General features: G+C 36.0%; 1 non-coding gene across 1 annotated transcript; it reads left to right on the top strand.

The window, feature by feature from the left end:
* Positions 1-15,412: 15,412 nt before the first annotated feature.
* Positions 15,413-15,520, top strand: LOC148574886 (small nucleolar RNA R71). Its single transcript, XR_015905725.1, has one exon. It is a non-coding gene; the product is annotated as a small nucleolar RNA R71 (small nucleolar RNA).
* Positions 15,521-20,314: the final 4,794 nt, after the last annotated feature.

Below are 20,314 nucleotides of genomic sequence, written 5' to 3'. Positions count from 1 at the left end.
TTTCAACAGTTTCATTAAACGTGGTAAGAATAAATTGAGGACCATGGCAACGTTTGGGCACCGTAGGGAGGAAACTAGCAACACTTCGGTTGACGTGGCTAATAATGGTGTTCCAGTTGTCAAGAACCGTGCTAACAATAAGGATGATCAGAAAGACAACTTTTCAGATTTTATCAAGCATACCAAGAATAAGTTCAGAACTACAACAATTGTTGGAAGGAATAGCTCAGTAAAAAGAGGATAAGAAGGTGCATGCGTTGCGTGGATTAATTGGTGTTTGGGTTTATGACATGACGCATGTGAAGTGCATCGTAATAATAATCTTCGTTGTTGAGTGGAGTGCATAAAAATATAGATAGAATCTATATATATACATACCCTTGCTTTGAGGGGAATAATAATACAAGTACAAATTAAACAGTTTTTCTGTAATTTCATCAGTTTTCGTCTGGTGTGTTAGTCTGCCTCTTCGTTTTTTTTTTCTTTTTCACTGCATAATCAATCTCTCTTGGATTCATGCCTTTGCCATCTAACAACGACAATTGCGAGCCCTGTATATAAAAGCCAAGAAAAACGTGTACGTGGTAATGAACGTGGGAAAAATTTTAGATGGATCTTGGGTCGATAATTGTTGGAAAAAATTTTACTGTAAGTAATTATCTAAACGCAGTTTTTAAAGATTTTAAAAGTAGATATTTTAATCTCTAAAAATAACTAATACACAAAAATATTCTCAAAATTTTATTTTGGCAGGTAAATCAATTTTTAATTTATTTTTTAATGAAGTAATTATTTAAATTAGTCTTTAAAAAATTTTAAAAACAGACATTTAGTCCCAAAAAAATTAATACACTGTTATATAAATTTTTAGCAAATTCTGATTAGTTCTATATCTAAATTTTGGAAGCGAGTGAGTGGGAGTGGAATTTATCTTTAAGACCAATTGCTTATTTTTAAGCAACACGTCGAATATTTGTTCCGATTTTGAGATATTGAAATTATACTTTTTTTACCACTCTTATATTTTACATCATTGAACTTATCAACATTTGCATTTTTCTTAAGTGAAAAGAAAATATAAGGTGGTTCTTTCTTTAATTCAACCAAATCGACTTCAGAAAATTTAAAATCAGATTTTTCGCTCGAATCCATTTCGATATATGAAACTTTTTCTTTTTAAGAAGAAAAAGGCTTTTTCTTAAATTTTTTCTCACTTTTAAACGCTTCTTTTTCTTTTCGAAGAATTTTTATCTATCCAACTCTTTTAGCCAAGTGAGCAAATCAGATATATGGACATTAAACAATTTTTGACGCATATAAAAACCTAAATCCATAATTGTTATCTTTACTACCTCACTTTCGGGAAGAAAAACATAGCACCGACTTCGAGCATTTTTAAATCGAATTACAAAATCATCAATTCATTCATTATCATCACGGTTCAAAGCAACCAAATCAGTAATTGTGACATTTAACTCCCTTATAAAAAGTGAGCATGAAAATCGCTTTCCAATTAACAATCGAGTTAGGTCTTAAATTTGAAAATTAAGTAAAAATATTCTTTATTAATTTAAAAAGAAAAATTTTCATTTTTATATTTTCATGATTTGCCAAAATTTTCAACTTAGCTATATATCGAGCAATATGTTCAATGGTAGACTCTCCAACTCTCCTGTAAATTTTGTTACTATTTTAGGATTCTTCACACTCCTTGGTACTTCTGCCATTTGCACAGCAGTAGAAAATGCAGAAATAAAAGATGGTCGATTCATAAAATCCACATAAATACCAACCCGATTAAGAATATTCTCGACAATCTTAGTTACTTGATAATGTTCTTCTCGCTGATTAACACAAATCCTATCCAATACATTATTAGCATTTTGATCATGTCGAACTACATGAGAAACATTCCCAGCTAAATTCGCATTGTCATTCATATCTCTAGGATTATTCTCTAAGTCCTCAAGATTCATTCTTAAATTTTGACGATCATCCTCATCATAATCAACAATTCGAATAATTTGTTTAACTTGCCTAGCCAAATGCTCAAATTTCGTCTCATAATAAGCCATTATGAGATTTAAAATAGTAGTCATCTGTTGAGTCAATAGATTGAATAAGTCATGACGACTCTCATTGACATGTTGTCGAAATGCAGCCATCGAACTAGAATTATTTGATATTGATCCCACCTGATAATCTCGAGCAAACTCAAGATCATATGGATGTGGTTGATTATTAACTACTCCTAGTGCACTACCAAATCTAATTAGAAGCACGTAAATACTCATAGGTAGAATATAACCTGGAGGTAGGCTGAAAGGAGGCCACCCTACAGTTATTGGTGGTTGCGTTTGTGTTGGATTAATTCATGGACGTGAATTTCACCTAATATTCCTGTAGAAGGATTATTAACTATAGCATTGTCTCTAAAACTGTTGCCTGAATTTTGAATACTCCTTTTATGTGATATATTAATTTTGAAGAAGTTTGTACAATTATTATAGGGACATTATTATTTGAAGATGACCCAAAGTAAAGGAAACAAAGTAAAGGACTTTGAATTAAAATAAAGCACTAAAATGCTTCCAACGAAGTTGAAGGACTTTGACTTCAAAAACAATGTGAAATGCTAAAAAGAAGAAAGAAAAAATTTGCATAGAAGAAGTAAATTGCGGAAAAGGAAAGTTACAAGGAATTTTAAAAGAAATGTAAAGACAATGGAAGAAATTCTACAGAAGAAAAATCTCTTGACAGACTCAGAAAATTGCTAGGGATATGAGTGTGCGAGAGTGTTTTCTGAAATCGAATTCCAACCCTTGCTCCTTCTAAGCTAAGCCTTGCCTATTTATAGACCAATTCGACTAATCTTGTGCTGCCAAATATCATTTCTAAACAATTGCAAAGTAACTGTTCTTGCCAAAGACAGACCCAAGGAACTGCTACCTTCACACAGCTTATCTTCGATCTCGGTATGCCGATCTATTGACTTCAGCCTTCAACAATTTTGAATGAATCAAAACCCTTGGTGTCGATTTCCTTCTTCTCGACTTGACCTCTTTATCAATGTAATTGGTCGAAATATTCAACCAACGTACATAGATTAATCCCCAACATTTTTTTCGTCAAATATAACAGTTCCTCATCTATTTTCTGGCATGACTCACTAAATTTTTCAAATATTTATTAAAAAAGGATATCAATAGATATTATAATCAAATTAACTTTTAAGGTTAAGTTAAAACTATTTGATTTCTAATATAGTATTCATTATGAAGTAGGAATTCAGTTAGCTTTTTGAGTTAATTGATAATTTGGTGATTAAGTTGAGATTCAAGTGAAAGTAGAAGAATAACTTTGATTATACCTAATTTCTAGTTATCACACTAAGTTAAGTTATATTAAATATAAAAATATCAAATGGTTTCAATCTTGAATTTCTTGTAGAATAATCTCTAATAACTTTATTGAACAACATCATCATCATCATCACCATCATCATCATCATCATTATTATTATTATTATTATTATTATTATTATTATTATTATTATTATTATTATATTTTTTAAGCAAAAACTCTTTTTCCATTATAAATACATACATAAGAATCTAATTGATGAGCGAAAATTAAAGCTCACGGATATTGGCAAGTGCACTGGATCGTTCAAGTAATACCACGGTAAGTGGATATTATTCCCACGAGGATTAATGGATTGAGGCAAGCAACGTCTAATTAAATATCTAATTAGATCGATCAAACCTTAGATTTTGAATTGTGGATATTGCAGAAAAGAAGAAACAGAAGAATAGAATCGGGATAATGCTTGAAGTTGAGAGAAAATCAATAGATATGAATGTTGAAGGTTTTGGAGATGTTTGATTCTTGGAAGAACAATGCTTATGCTTTCTTATTTAATTCATCTAAAAAAATCTTTTCACAGCAAATTATTTATAATTAAACCACAATTTTTTGGTGATTTAATTTCTCTAAACCCAACTAATTACCAATTCCTTGGTCAATTAATTAAGAGAAGAGGTGAAGAACGATTTTGATTTTAAGCTGCACAACCTTCAAGAACTATTACTGGCCAAATTATATGTCACGTATTCGAAATAAATCTAGATAAATGAAGATTATGAGATCAGTTTTAAGCTAATTTTGAAATTAATTTTTCCAAATATAAAATCAAAATCCAAAACAGATATAGTATATTTTTCAATAGTTCTAACCCTTATTGATGAAAAACAAAACTCAATCTTAAAAAAGTAAAGAAGCATGAATTAAAATAAAGAAAACACTTATATTAATTCTAAAACCAAACAGAGCTCCTAACCTTTAACGGAGAAGGTTTAGTGACTCATGAAAAGAAACTAACCCTAATAATGAGAAAGATTTGTGATCCAATGGATGATTGATTGATGCCCACTCTGTGAACAAGGTTCACTTATTTATATCCTAAGTTCTAGAATTTTAAATTCAAAACTATCCTTAATCTTATCTTTTGAAAAGATAAGATAGCTAACTTCCTACTTCAAATTTAAATCAAAACTATAATTCAAATCTAATCTAAAAATAAATTCTAACAACCAAATCTTCATCTATCTTAGTCATTACTTATAACATAACAATTACCAAGAGTTAATTCTATTTCGCTATCTCCAACATCGGGAGAAAATCAAATAGGTCTAGTTAATTCCAATCCATAAGTAGCATCAACGGAAGCAATATTAACTATTAACTCTAGATTACCAATCTAAATTGGATATTAATGACTCAAGATTACCTAATTTTCCTTTCCAAGTAAAAAATGCTCAAAATCTACTCTAAAACTAAGTCAAGCATTTTATCAAACAATTGGTATGCATAAAAAGGAAAGGCATAGTAAATTGAATGAATTAATAAAATCTACTACTATCAAATGCAGGAAACCAATAACAACAACTCAAATAAATATCAATAAACATAAAACATCAAATTGCATTAAAAGAAATCAAAATTAACAAGAATTCATAAAACTAAAAACTAGCACAAATGGAAAATTAACAAGAAGAACTAAGAGAATTAAGGCAATTGAACAAGGAAAAGTAAAGGAAACTCAATCAAAACAAGTATCAAAACCTAAATCTAAGAGGAAATTAAACTAACAATACCCTAATTCTAGAGAGAAGAGGGAGCTTTTCTCTCTAGAAAATGACCTAAAACATGGTTCCTAAGCTATCCTAATTACTCTCCCCTTGATCCCTCTTGAATTTGGCTTCAAATACTTCAGAAATAAGTTCGATTGGGCCTAAAATGCTTCAGAAATCACCCCCACGTATTGCATTAATTGAAGTCACGTGATTGCAGTCGCGCATACGCGTGCATGATCATGCGTACGCATGGTTGCTGAAACACTCCAAACTTTATTTCTTCATGGATTATTCACTTTTGCATGCTTTTTCCTCACTTCTTCAATCCATACTTGCCTTATAAACCTGAAATCACTCAACAAACACATCAAAGCATCGAATGAGATTAAAGTGAATTAAAATTATCAAATTAAGGGTCTAAAAAGCATGTTTTTACTCTTAAGTACAATTTAGGAAGAATTCACAAAATTATGCCATTTTAATGAATAAACGTATGATAAGTTGATAAAATCTACTAAATTCGACACAGGATAAACCATATAATTGTGGTTTATTAACTTTTATTACTTAATATTAAAATAGGAGCCTTTGTAAAACTCGAAACCGTATAAAAAACTTTTTTAAAAATCAAAAATACTTTTTAATTGAAAATGCACATTCATACATATAAATCAATCACAACCATTTAAGTATTTATATATATACACACAATAACTAAGTTCTTTATACAATAACTTACAAACATAACCATCACAACTCCTAACCCTCTTTACAAGATAGAAAATCAAGGGTGGGAAAAAAGTAAATAATAACTAAACTAATATAATACAATATCGTATAAGCGAAACACAATTAAACTCTTCGTAAGCTTCTTCATGTGATTCTTGAAAAAGATAAAGTTGTAAAGGGTGAGAACCTAACCACATGGTCTCACTACGGATTTCCAAGACTGTCATAAGAAGATATTTAAAAAATAAACTGTTTTCAAGTACAGTGATCATCGTTGTCTTATGAATCTTTTGAAAACAACGGTATAACATCTAAAAATCCAAAACCTTTTTTAAAAAAATCAGTTAATTATCCAAAATTCAAAACCTTTCTTTTCTTATAAGAAAATCTTAAATGCTTCCTAAACGGTATGAATGACTAACCTGTTCCAAGCATAGGTTCATTATGTCTATGCTAAACTAGCTTAATTTTTCATACTTAACTAAACCTTAATAAAAAACCAATCATGGTCTCCATCCCATTATATAATCAATCAACATTATCATTAACTCATCACCAACACTCAATCTCAAAAGCACCACATCAGAAACAATCCTCAGCGCCTTCTCTACCCATCAGAGGGATCTCTCAAAAGTAAATACTGGTAAAACAGATAAGAAACGCACAGGTATAGATAGCAGTTACAGCAAATAGCTCAGATAGCAGTTAATAACAGTTAATTAATTAGGCAAACCAAAATAAATTCCAACTCAAACAAAGCATATGAATGTATATTATGAATATCTATTCTATGGCTGATGAGCTCATCTATCAGTTATATAGCCAACCCAACATGTCCTAGTAGCTAACCATTGAACAATCCCTCTGTGTGCGCATCCCAAGCTCAAATATCCATAGAAAAAATTCCAAGCTCAATTTATCCATGGGTGAGATAACCCAAGCTCAAATTCATATATATATATATATATATATATATATATATATATAGGAACCCGAAAAGTTAAAGTGTCTGGTCACATCTTGCGACAGAGGATCAACAATGTCTCAATTGTACAAGCCAAATAGAATTTTAATTCATCATTTATCAATTCATATCTCATTGAATCTCAAATTCATTATTATCCTCATCATCACTATCATCACTTCATTCAAATTCAATCATCATCATTCCTTATTATCACACTCAACCTCACCACACTTCTCATTTCATTCATCAATAATTCATACTCAAACATAATTCATTCTTTTCTAAATAAGTCAAACTCAAAACGAAGTCATTTTCTTAATAACTCAAAATCAAATCATAAAATCCTTAAAATCCAAATCTTTCTAAATAACCATTTCAAACGAAGCCCCCAAATTTTTATAAAAATTTCAGCAGCATCTCCTCTAAAACTCGAACTCTGCCTCCTTTCTCGAGTTCCATCTAAACATTCCTCAAACCTTTCTCAACCATTTTCAAATAGCAAATCATTTCCAATAATCAAACTGTTTTTAAATATTAAATCCTTTCCAAATTTGTTTTAAACCAAATTACGATATTAAATCTCTTCCAAACTAAACCAATTCCAATGTTAAATCTTTTCAAAAATTAACTCATTTCCAAAATCAAACAAAATTCTAATATTAAATCTTTCCAAAGGTCAACTCATTTTCAATAACAAAACATTTCCAAATCTCAAGAAAACCAATTCGGCAACCTCCAATTTAACAAAATCAATAACTCAAAATATTCAACCTTCTCAACAGTCAATAATTCCACCAGAAAAACATTTACCATCATCCATAGCAACTCAATTCAATCCATAAGACTCACAAAATTATAAAATAGAATATATTTTTCACATCAATATCTATTTACAACAATTCTACGATATAAAATAAGTTTTAAGAAAAGTCCCTTCCTCGAATAATCGAAACCCATAAACCAAACGCATTAAAGAAACCCTTTTCTCTCAGCCCGCAATGGCGGCAGCTGCATCCACAGCTCCGCTTACTTCCGCAATAACAGAAACAACTTCTATTTCAACATGCAGCCTCGATAACTCAATCCTAAAATATCAACATCATGAAATTCTTAATAACACATAACAGAATATTAACATCGAGGGTTTCAGAACAGAGATACCTATTGTAACAAGGAAGAACAGCTAAACTGAACAGTAGTAGCTCTAGTGGTGGCCCCAATAACGGCGTATGACCAAGTAACTCGCAATAATCAAAATCCTGGCACAAACAACATACTCTCACAATAACAAGGATCTCAATGGACAAAGAGGGAAATCTGAAACAAAGCTAGAGCTTACCAAGAAGACAGAGGTTTTAGCTGCGGTTTCTGGCGGCCAGCACGGCGGCATGGAGCTCTGCGATGCAGTGCAAAACCCGAAAAATTAGTAAATAATTAGCTAATAAATTAATTATTAATCTAAGTAATTATAAAATGAAATTTTATAGTTTATTGGGGTAGAGCTAATTAAAATAAGAATTTTGACACTAATTTTAAAGAGTTTGGCCTAAGATTGGGCCAAACGGACCAAACCGAACAAACTGGACCCGTATTGAGCCCAAGGCCCAACCCATTTCATTAATACTCATGAGCTTCAGCTCATTTGCTTTCCAAACACAAGAAATCACGCTGGGGAAGGGGGAAGAACAAGGAGGAAACCTAAAACCCTCACTCAAATTTCAATTCTCAATAACTTTTAATCCGGAGCTCCGATCACCGCACGTTTGTGGCCACGCGTTCACCGTGACAAGCTCTACAAGACCATTCCACTAATTTCATAGGTAAGCTTTATTCTCATTCCTAGCTTCTCATCCCTCAATTTTAAAAATTAATGAGTGCATGTGTTGAGATTTGGTTAAATCTTGATGTTTAGGATCATATTGACCTTGTGAATGTGCTAAGTCTTGCTTCGATTTATCTAATTAGTGAACTGGTGCACGAAATTGTGATGTCCAGGCTCAAACAATCCCTGGCAACGTGAGCAACTTGGTGCTCTGATCTCAATACATAATTGTCACAACTTCGATACAACTAACCAGCAAGTGCACTGGGTCGTCCAAGTAATACCTTACGTGAGTAAGGGTCGAATCCCACGGAGATTGTTGGTATGGAGCAAGCTATGGTCACCTTGCAAATCTCAGTCAGGCGGATTTAAACATGATACTTTATTAGATTAAAATAAACAATAAAAGGGATAGAGATACTTATGTAGATTCATTGGCAGGAATTTCAGATAAGCGAATGGAGATGCTTTTCGTTCCTCTGAACCTCTGCTTTCCTGCTATCTTCATCCAATCAGTCTTACTCCTTTCCATGGCTGGCTTTATGTGATACATCACCACTGTCAATGGCTACTTTCGGTCATCTCACGGGAAAATGATCCAATGCCCTGTCACGGCACGGCTAATCGTCTGGAGGCATCACCCTTGTCAATGGCTTCATCTTATCCTCTCAGTGAATAATATGCTCACGCACCCTGTCACGGCACGGCTATTCATCTGTCGGTTCTCGATCATGCCGGAATAGGATTTACTATCCTTTTGCGTCTGTCACTAACGCCCTGCAATCGCGAGTTAGGAGCTCGTCACAGTCATTCAATCATTGAATCCTACTCGGAATACCACAGACAAGGTTTAGACTTTCCGGATTCTCTTGAATGCCGCCATCATTCTAGCTTACGCCACGAAGATTCTGGTTAGGAGATCTAAGAGATATTCATTCTAGCTTAATTCATGTAGAACAGAAGTGTTTGTCAGGCACGCGTTCATAGGGGAGAAGGATGATGAGCGTCACACATAATCATCACCTTCATCACGTTCTTGGGTACGAATGGATATCTTAGAAGAGAAATAAGAAGAATTGAATCGAAAACAGTAGTACTTTGCATTAATCTTTGAGGAACAGCAGAGCTCCACACCTTAATCTATGGAGTGTAGAAACTCTACCGTTGAAAATACACAAGTGAAGGTCCAGGCATGGCCGAGATGGCCAGCCCCCTAAAACGTGATCAAAGGACCCTAAGGTAATCCAAAGATCCAAAGATGATCAAAAGATCAAAAGCTGATCAAAAGATGCCTAATACAATAGTAAAAGGTCCTATTTATAATAAACTAGCTACTAGGGTTTACATGAGTAAGTAATTGATGCATAAATCCACTTCCGGGGCCCACTTGGTGTGTGTTTGGGCTGAGCCTGAGTGTTGCACGTGCAGAGGCCATTTGTGGAGTTGAACGCCAGTTTCTGTGCCAGTTTGGGCGTTCAACTCTGGTTTTGGATCCTTTTCTGGCGCTGGACGCCATATTTGGGCAGAAGGCTGGCGTTGAACGCCAGTTTACGTCGTCAATTCTTGGCAAAAGTATGGACTATTATATATTTCTGGAAAGCCCTGGATGTCTACTTTCCAACGCAATTGGAAGCGCGCCATTTCGAGTTCTGTAGCTCTAGAAAATCCACTTTGAGTGCAGGGAGGTCAGAATCCAACAGCATCAGCAGTCCTTTTTCAACCTCTGAATCTGATTTCTGCTCAAGTCCCTCAATTTTAGCCAGAAAATACCTGAAATCACAGAAAAACACACAAACTCATAGTAAAGTCCAGAAATGTGAATTTAACATAAAAACTAATGAAAACATCCCTAAAAGTAACTAGATCCTACTAAAAACATACTAAAAACAATGCCAAAAAGCGTATAAATTATCCGCTCATCACAACACCAAACTTAAATTGTTGCTTGTCCCCAAGCAGCTGAAAATCAAATAGGATAAAAAGAAGAGAATATACTATAAATTCCAAACTATCAATGAAGCAGAGCTTCAATCATATGAGCGGGACTTATAGCTTTTTGCCTCTTGAATAGTTTTGGCATCTCACTTTATCCATTGAGGTTTAGAATGATTGGCATCTATAGGAACTTCCAGATTTCGAATAGTGTTATTGACTCTCCTAGTTCAGTATGATGATTCTTGAACACAGCTTCTTTATGAGTCTTGGCCGTGGCCCTAAGCACTTTGTTTTCCAGTATTACCACCGGATACATAAATGCCACAGACACATAAACTGGGTGAACCTTTTCAGATTGTGACTCAGCTTTGCTAAAGTCCCCAATTAGAGGTGTCCAGGGTTCTTAAGCACACTCTTTGTTTTTGCTTTGGACCTTGACTTTAACCGCTCAGTCTCAAGTTTTCACTTGACACCTACACGCCACAAGCACATGGTTAGGGACAGCTTGGTTTAGCCGCTTAGACCAGGATTTTATTCCTTTAGGCCCTCCTATCCACTGATGCTCAAAGCCTTGGGATCCTTTTTATTTGCCCTTGCCTTTTGGTTTTAAGGGTTATTGGCTTTTTCTGCTTGCTTTTTCTTTTTCTTTCTATTTCTCTTTTTTTTTTTCGCCTATTTTTTTCTTTTTTCTTCTCTTTTTTTCTTCTGCAAGCTTTGTTCTTTGCTGCTTTTTCTTGCTTCAAGAATCATTTTTATGATTTTTCAGATTATCAAATAACATGTCTCCTAGTCATCATTCTTTCAAGAGCCAACATATTTAACATTCTTAAACAACAACTTCAAAAGACATATGCACTGTTCAAGCATACATTCAGAAAACAAGAAGCATTATCACCACATCAATATAATTAAACTAAGTTCAAGGATAAATTCGAAACTCATGTACTTCTTGTTCTTTTGAATTAAAACATTTTTCATTTAAGAGAGGTGATGGATTCATAGGACATTCATATCTTTAAGACAAAGTTACCAACTACTAATGATCATGTAATGAAGGCACAAACATAGATAAGCACATAACATAGAAAACGAAAAACAGAAGAAAGAAGAACAAGGAATGAATCCACCTTAGTGATGGTGGCGTTTCCTTCTTGAGGAACCAATGATGTCCTTGAGCTCTTCTATGTCTCTTCCTTGTCTTTGTTGCTCCTCCCTCATTGCTTTTTGATCTTCTCTTATTTCATGAAGCATGATGGAGTGCTCTTGATGTTCCACCCTTAGTTGTCCCATATTGGAACTCAATTCTTCTAGGGAGGTGTTGATGTGCTCCCAATAGTTTTGTGGAGGAAAGTGCATTTGAGGCATTTCCGGAATCTCATGGTGATGAGCTTCTTGTGCCTCTTGAGCTCCATGACTGGGCTCTCTTGCTTGCTCCATCTTTTTCTTAGTGATGGGCTTGTCCTCTTTAATGAGGATATCTCCCTCTATGTCAATCCCAGCTGAATTGCATAGGTGGCAAATGAGGTGAGGAAAGGCTAACCTTGCCATGGTGGAGGACTTGTCAGCCACCTTGTAGAGTTCTTGAGGTATGATCTCATGAACTTCCACCTCTTCTCCAATCATGATGCTATGGATCATGATGGCCTGGTCTATAGTAACTTCAGACCGGTTGCTAGTGGGAATGATTGAGCATTGAATAAACTCCAACCATCCTCTAGCTATAGGCTTGAGGTCCAATCTTCTTAGTTGAACCGGCTTGCCTTTGGAGTCAATCTTCCATTGAGCTCCTTCTACACATATGTCCATAAGGACTTGGTCCAACCTTTGATCAAAGTTGACTCTCCTTGTGTAGGGGCGTGCGTTCTCTTCCATGTATGGCAAGTTGAACGGCAACCTCACATTTTCCGGACTAAAATCTAAGTATTTCCCCCGAACCATTGTAACATAGTTCTTTGGATCCGGGTTCTTACTTTGATCATGGTTCTTGGTGATCCATGCATTGGCATAGAACTCTTGAACTATTAAGATGCCGACTTGTTGGATGGGATTTGTTAGAACTTCCCAACCTCTTCTTTGAATTTCATGTCGGATCTCCGGATACTCATTTCTTTTGAGTTCAAAAGGGACCTCAGGGATTACCTTTTTCTTGGCCACAACATCATAGAAGTGGTCTTGATGGGCTTTGGAGATGAACCTTTCCATCTCCCATGACTCGGATGTGGAAGCTTTTGTCTTCCCTTTCCCTCTTCTAGAGGATTCTCCGGTCTTAGATGCCATCAATGGTAATGGAAAAACAAAAAAGCTATGCTTTTACCACACCAAACTTAGAATATTGCTCGCCCTCGAGCAATAAACAAAAGGATAGATGAAGAAGAAGAAGAAATGGAGGAGAGGGAGAGGGTGATGTGGTTCGGCCAAGAAGGGTATAGAGGGGTTGTGTTGTGTGAATTTTAAGAAGAATGGGGGGCTTTATATAGGGAAGGGAAGGGGGTATTGGTTCGGCCATATGGGTGGGTTTGGGTGGGAAATTGGTTTTGAATTTTGAAGGTAGGTGGAGTTTATGAGGTAGGTTTATGGGGAAGAGTGGGTGGATGTGAGTGGTGAAGGTTTAGTGGGGGAAGAGAGATTGAGGTGATTGGTGAGGGGTTTTTAGGGAAGAATGTTTGTGGGGTTGTGTGAAAGAGAGTGGTGAGAAGAAGTGAGTGGAGGTAGGTGGGGATCCTGTGGGGTCCACAGATCCTGAGGTGTTCAAGGATTTACATCCCTGCACCCATTAGGCATGTAAAAATGCCTTTGTATCCAACTCTGGGCGTTCAGCGCCAGGTTGGTGGCCTTTTTGGGCGTTCAACGCCCATCTGTGTGCCATTTCTGGCGTTGAACGCCAGAACCATGCCTGTTCTGGCGTTCAGCGCCCAGAATCTGCCCATTTTGGGCGTTCAGCGCCAGAACCATGCTCTGTTCTGGCGCTGAACGCCAGACAGATGCTCCTCTAGGGTGTGATTTTTCTTCTGCTGTTTTTGATTCCGTTTTCAATTTTTCTATTTATTTTGTGACTCCACATGATCATGAACCTAAGAAAACATGAAAAATAAGAATTAGATAAACATTGGGTTGCCTCCCAACAAGCGCTTCTTTAATGTCAATAGCTTGACAGTGGGCTCTCATGGAGCCTCACAGATGTACAGAGCTTTGTTGAGACTCTCCAACACCAAACTTAGAGTTTGGTTGTGGCCGCCCAACACCAAACTTAGAGTTTGACTGTGGGGGCTCTGGTTGACTCTGCTTGGAGAGAAGCTTTTCCTGCTTCCTCCCCATGGTTGCAGAGGGAGATCCTTGAGTTTTGAATACAAGGGAGTTCTCATTCCATTGAAGGACTATTTCACCTCTGTCAACATCAATCACAGCTCTTGCTGTGGCCAGGAAAGGTCTTCCTAGGATGATGGATTCATCCTCTTCCTTTCCAGTATCCAGGACTATGAAATCAGTAGGTATGTAAAGGCCCTCAACCTTTACTAATACATCTTCTACTTGTCCATAAGCCTGTTTTCTTGAGCTGTCTGCCATCTCTAGTGAGATTTTAGCAGCTTGCACCCCATAGATTCCCAGTTTCTCTATTACAGAGAGGGGCATGAGGTTTATTCCTGAACCAAGGTCACACAGAGCCTTAAAGATCATGGTGCCTATGGTACAGGATATTATGAACTTTCCAGGATCCTGTCTCTTCTGAGGCAATGTCAGTTGATCCAGATCACTTAGTTCATTGATGAACAAGGGAGGTTCAACTTCCCAAGCATCAATGCCAAATAATTTGGCATTCAGCTTCATGATTGCACTAAGAAACTTGGCAGTTTGCTCTTCAGTGACATCCTCATTCTCTTCAGAAGAGGAATACTCATCAGAGCTCATGAAGGGCATAAGGAGGTTCAATGGGATCTCTATAGTCTCTAGATGAGCCTCAAAGTCCTTTGATTCCCCAGAGGGAAGCTCCTTATTGATCACTGGACGTCCCAGGAGGTCTTCCTCCTTGGGATTCACGTCCTCTCCTTTCCTCACAGGTTCGGCCATGGCACTTATGTCAATGGCCTTGCACTCTCCTTTTGGGTTCTCTTCTGTATTGCTTGGGAGAGTACTAGGAGGGATTTCAGTGATCCTTTTACTCAGCTGGCCCACTTGTGCTTCCAGATTTCTAATGGAAGACCTTGTTTCATTCATGAAACTTACAGTGGCCTTAGATAGATCAGAGACTAGATTTGCTAAATTAGAAGCATTTTGTTCAGAGTTCTCTGTCTGTTGCTGAGTTGATGATGGAAAAGGTTTGCTATTGCTAAACCTGTTTCTTCCACCATTATTAAAGCCTTGTTGGGGCTTTTGATCCTTCCATGAGAAATTTGGATGATTTCTCCATGTTGAGTTATAGGTGTTTCCATAAGGTTCACCTAAGTAATTCACCTCTGCTATTGCAGGGTTCTCAGGATCATAGGCTTCTTCTTCAGAAGATGCCTCTTGAGTACTGTTGGATGCAGCTTGCATTCCATGCAGACTCTGAGAGATCATATTGACTTGCTGAGTCAATATTTTATTCTGAGCCAATATGGCATTCAGAGTATCAACTTCAAGAACTCCCTTCTTCATAGGCGTCCCATTACTCACAGGATTCCTTTCAGAAGTGTACATGAACTGGTTATTAGCAACCATGTCAATGAGTTCTTGAGCTTCTGCAGGCGTTTTCTTTAGGTGAATGGATCCACCTGCAGAAGTGTCCAGTGACATCTTTGATAGCTCAGATAAACCATCATAGAATATATCCAGGATGGTCCATTCTGAAAGCATGTCAGAAGGACACTTTTTGGTCAACTGTTTGTATCTTTCCCAAGCTTCATAGAGGGATTCACCTTCTTTCTGTCTGAAGGTTTGAACATCAGCTCTAAGCTTGCTCAGCTTTTGAGGAGGAAAGTACTTAGCTAAGAAAGCCGTGACCAGCTTATCCCAAGAGTTCAGGCTGTCTTTAGGTTGAGAATCCAACCATAATCTAGCTCTGTCTCTTACAGCAAAAGGGAAAAGCATGAGCCTGTAGACTTCAGGATCTACTCCATTAGTCTTAACAGTATCACATATCTGCAAGAATTCAGTTAAGAACTGAAAAGGATCTTCAGATGGAAGTCCATGAAACTTGCAGTTCTGCTGCATCAGAGAAACTAATTGAGGTTTCAGCTCAAAATTGTTTGCTCCAATGGCAGGAATGGAGATGCTTTTTCCATGTAAATTGGAATTAGGTGCAGTAAAGTCACCAAGCATTCTCCTTGCATTGTTGTTGGGTTCGGCTGCCATCTCCTTTACTTGTTCAAAATTTTCAATTAAATTGTCTCTGGATTGTTGTAATTTAGCTTCTCTTAATTTTCTCTTCAGAGTCCTTTCAGGTTCTGGATCAGTTTCAACAAGAATGCCTTTTTCTCTGTCCCTGCTCATAAGAAAGAGGAGAGAAAAAGAAAAGAAGAGGAATCCTCTATGTCACAGTAAAGAGGATCCTTATTGTTAGTAGAAGAAAAGAGGAAGAAATTCGAACACAGATAGAAGAGGGGGGTTCGAATTTGGTGATGATGTGAGGAAGAGGTGTTAGTTAATGAATGAATAAATAGAATAGGATGAGAGAGGGATAATTTTCGAAAATTATTTTGAAAAAGAGTTAGTGATTTTTGAAAATGGTTTTTTTTTTTTTGAAAATTTGTTAGTAATTTTCGAAAATTAAGTTTTAAAAATTAAAATAATTAATAAATTAAAAAGAAATTTTGAAAAAGGGGAGAGATATTTTCGAAAATGAGAGAGAGAGAGTTAGTTAGGTGGTTTTGAAAAAGTTAAGAAACAAACAAAAAGTTTGTTAGTTAGTTGAAACAAATTTTGAAAACCAATTTTGAAAAGATAAGTAGTTAGGAGGTTAGGAAAGATATTTTGAAAAGATATTTTTGAAAAAGATAAGATAAGAAGATATTTTGAAAAGATATGATAGAAATTAGTTTTGAAAAAGATTTGATTTTTAAAATCTCAATTAATGACTTGATTCATAAGAAATCACAAGAGATGATTCTAGAACTTAAAGTTTGAATCTTTCTTAACAAGCAAGTAACAAACTTCAAATTTTTTACTCAAAACATTAATTGATTATTTTATTTTCGAAAATTTGTTATAAAAATAAGAAAAATATTTTTGAAAAATATTTTTGGAATTTTCGAAAATAATTAAGAATTTTGAAAAAGATTTGATTTTTGAAAAAGATTTTGAAAAAGATAAGATTTTCAAATTGAAAATTTGATTTGACTCATGAAAAACAATTTGATTTTAAAAATTTTTGAAAAAGTCAATCCAAATTTTCGAATTTGATGAGAGAAAAAAGGAAAGATATTTTTTTTTATTTTTGAAATTTTTATGAAAAACATGAAAATTATGCAATGCATGAAATTTTTAGATCAAAACAATGAATGCATGCGTGAATGATATGAATGTCAAGATGAACACCAAGAACACTATGAAGAACATGATGAACATCAAGAACATATTTTTGAAAAATGTTTAATGCAAAGAAAACATGTAAGACACCAAACTTAGAATTCTTTAATGCTTAGGCACTAAGAATTCAAAAATGCATATGATAAACATGAAAAGACACAACAAAAAATCATCAAGATCAAACAAGAAGACTTACCAAGAACAACTTGAAGATCATGAAGAACACTATGAATGCATGATATTTTCGAAAAAAATGCAAGATGCTTATGCAAGTGACACCAAACTTATAATGTGACTCAAGACTCAAACAAGAAACAAAAAATATTTTTGATTTTTATGATTTTCTAAATTTTTTTTTCGAAAATTATATGAAAAAAAGAAAAAATAAGGATTCCAAAATTTTTAATATGAATTCCAGGAATCTCGCCATGTTAGTCTAAAGCTTCAGTCCAGGAATTAGACATGGCTCACTAGCCAGCCAAGCTTTCAAAGAAAGCTCCAGTCCAAAACACTAGACATGGCCAATGGCCAGCCAAGCTTCAGCAGGTGATCAGAAACAGTAGCAGGTGGATTAACTCCAACTAGCTTGCTCTTGATAACAAATTGCTGCCTCAGTCCAAATGAATTTAGACATGGCTTTACAGCCAGCCAGGCTGCAACATATAATTACATGGGCTGGAGTGATTAGTTGAATACCAATCCCAAAGTAGTTTGGGTATGGCTTTACAGCCAGATATGATTCAACATATTTCATGAAATACTAGAATTCATTCTTAAAAATTTTGAAGCCATAGAATAATTTATTTTTGAAAACATTTTTATTTTTTTCGAAAACAGATGAGAAAATTTTAGAAATTTTTTTGAAAAATTTTTGAAAATAAAATAAAAAGAAAATTACCTAATCTGAGCAACAAGATGAACCGTCAGTTGTCCAAACTCGAACAATCCCCGGCAACGGCGCCAAAAACTTGGTGTTGTTGCCGGGATTGGGATCTCAGACGATTCTTGGCGCCAAACAGGAACAATTAAGTCCCCGGCAACGGCGCCAAAAACTTGGTGCACGAAATTGTGATGTCCAGGCTCAAACAATCCCCGGCAACGTGAGCAACTTGGTGCTCTGATCTCAATACATAATTGTCACAACTTCGATACAACTAACCAGCAAGTGCACTGGGTCGCCCAAGTAATACCTTACGTGAGTAAGGGTCGAATCCCACGGAGATTGTTGGTATGGAGCAAGCTATGGTCACCTTGCAAATCTCAGTCAGGCGGATTTAAACATGATACTTTATTAGATTAAAATAAACAAAAAAAGGGATAGAGATACTTATGTAGATTCATTGGCAGGAATTTCAGATAAGCGAATGGAGATGCTTTTCGTTCCTCTGAACCTCTGCTTTCCTGCTATCTTCATCCAATCAGTCTTACTCCTTTCCATGGCTGGCTTTATGTGATACATCACCACTGTCAATGGCTACTTTCGGTCATCTCACGGGAAAATGATCCAATGCCTTGTCACGGCACAGCTAATCGTCTGAAGGCATCACCCTTGTCAATGGCTTCATCTTATCCTCTCAGTGAATAATATGCTCACGCACCCTGTCACGGCACGGCTATTCATCTGTCAGTTCTCGGTCATGCCGGAATAGGATTTACTATCCTTTTGCGTCTGTCACTAACGCCCTGCAATCGCGAGTTAGGAGCTCGTCACAGTCATTCAATCATTGAATCCTACTCGGAATACCACAGACAAGGTTTAGACCTTCCGGATTCTCTTGAATGCCACCATCATTCTAGCTTACGCCACGAAGATTCTGGTTAGGAGATCTAAGAGATATTCATTCTAGCTTAATTCATGTAGAACAGAAGTGTTTGTCAGGCACGCGTTCATAGGGGAGAAGGATGATGAGCGTCACACATAATCATCACCTTCATCACGTTCTTGGGTACGAATGGATATCTTAGAAGAGAAATAAGAAGAATTGAATCGAAAACAGTAGTACTTTGCATTAATCTTTGAGGAACAGCAGAGCTCCACACCTTAATCTATGGAGTGTAGAAACTCTACCGTTGAAAATACATAAGTGAAGGTCCAGGCATGGCCGAGATGGCCAGCCCCCTAAAACATGATCAAAGGACCCTAAGGTAATCCAAAGATCCAAAGATGATCAAAAGATCAAAAGCTGATCAAAAGATGCCTAATACAATAGTAAAAGGTCCTATTTATAATAAACTAGCTACTAGGGTTTACATGAGTAAGTAATTGATGCATAAATCCACTTCCGGGGCCCACTTGGTGTGTGTTTGGGCTGAGCCTGAGTGTTGCACGTGCAGAGGCCATTTGTGGAGTTGAACGCCAGTTTCTGTGCCAGTTTGGGCGTTCAACTCTGGTTTTGGATCCTTTTCTGGCGCTGGACGCCAGATTTGGGCAGAAGGCTGGCGTTGAACGCCAGTTTACGTCGTCAATTCTTGGCAAAAGTATGGACTATTATATATTGCTGGAAAGCCCTGGATGTCTACTTTCCAACGCAATTGGAAGCGCGCCATTTCGAGTTCTGTAGCTCTAGAAAATCCACTTTGAGTGCAGGGAGGTCAGAATCCAACAGCATCAGCAGTCCTTTTTCAACCTCTGAATCTGATTTCTGCTCAAGTCCCTCAATTTCAGCCAGAAAATACCTGAAATCACAGAAAAACACACAAACTCATAGTAAAGTCCAGAAATGTGAATTTAACATAAAAACTAATGAAAACATCCCTAAAAGTAACTAGATCCTACTAAAAACATACTAAAAACAATGCCAAAAAGCGTATAAATTATCCGCTCATCATGAACCCTAAGGTAATTTTAGTGTTATTTTGTAAAATTATTTTGGATTGTGTATTTTAGAAACAAATTGGTGGAGTTGGAGACTTGATATTGGATTTTGGGGAACCAAAGACCCGTTTGGTGTGACCTTAGAAGCTTGAGTTTTGTGGAACAGTGACAAATGGTGATGTTCCGGGTTTTATGAGGGATCGCCCAAGGTATGGTTTTGGTTTCTCATATTTAATATATAATGTCTTGTGAAAACTTAGGCTAGGTGACCATAGGATAGGTTGGAATTGTATGATTGTGTTAAATGCTTAGTGAATTTTATGAAGGATGTTGAATTAGTATGATAACGGGTTGATGATTGTTTCTTATGATTGTTAGTTGATGATGTAGTGAATATTAGGAATATAAAT

Source organism: Arachis ipaensis, chromosome B2 (assembly GCF_059453495.1).
Source record: "Arachis ipaensis isolate K30076 ecotype BB chromosome B2, ASM5945349v1, whole genome shotgun sequence".
Lineage (NCBI taxonomy): Eukaryota > Viridiplantae > Streptophyta > Magnoliopsida > Fabales > Fabaceae > Arachis > Arachis ipaensis.
Note: the sequence above shows the minus strand (reverse complement) of the source record. Positions and strands in the feature narration are given on the sequence as shown.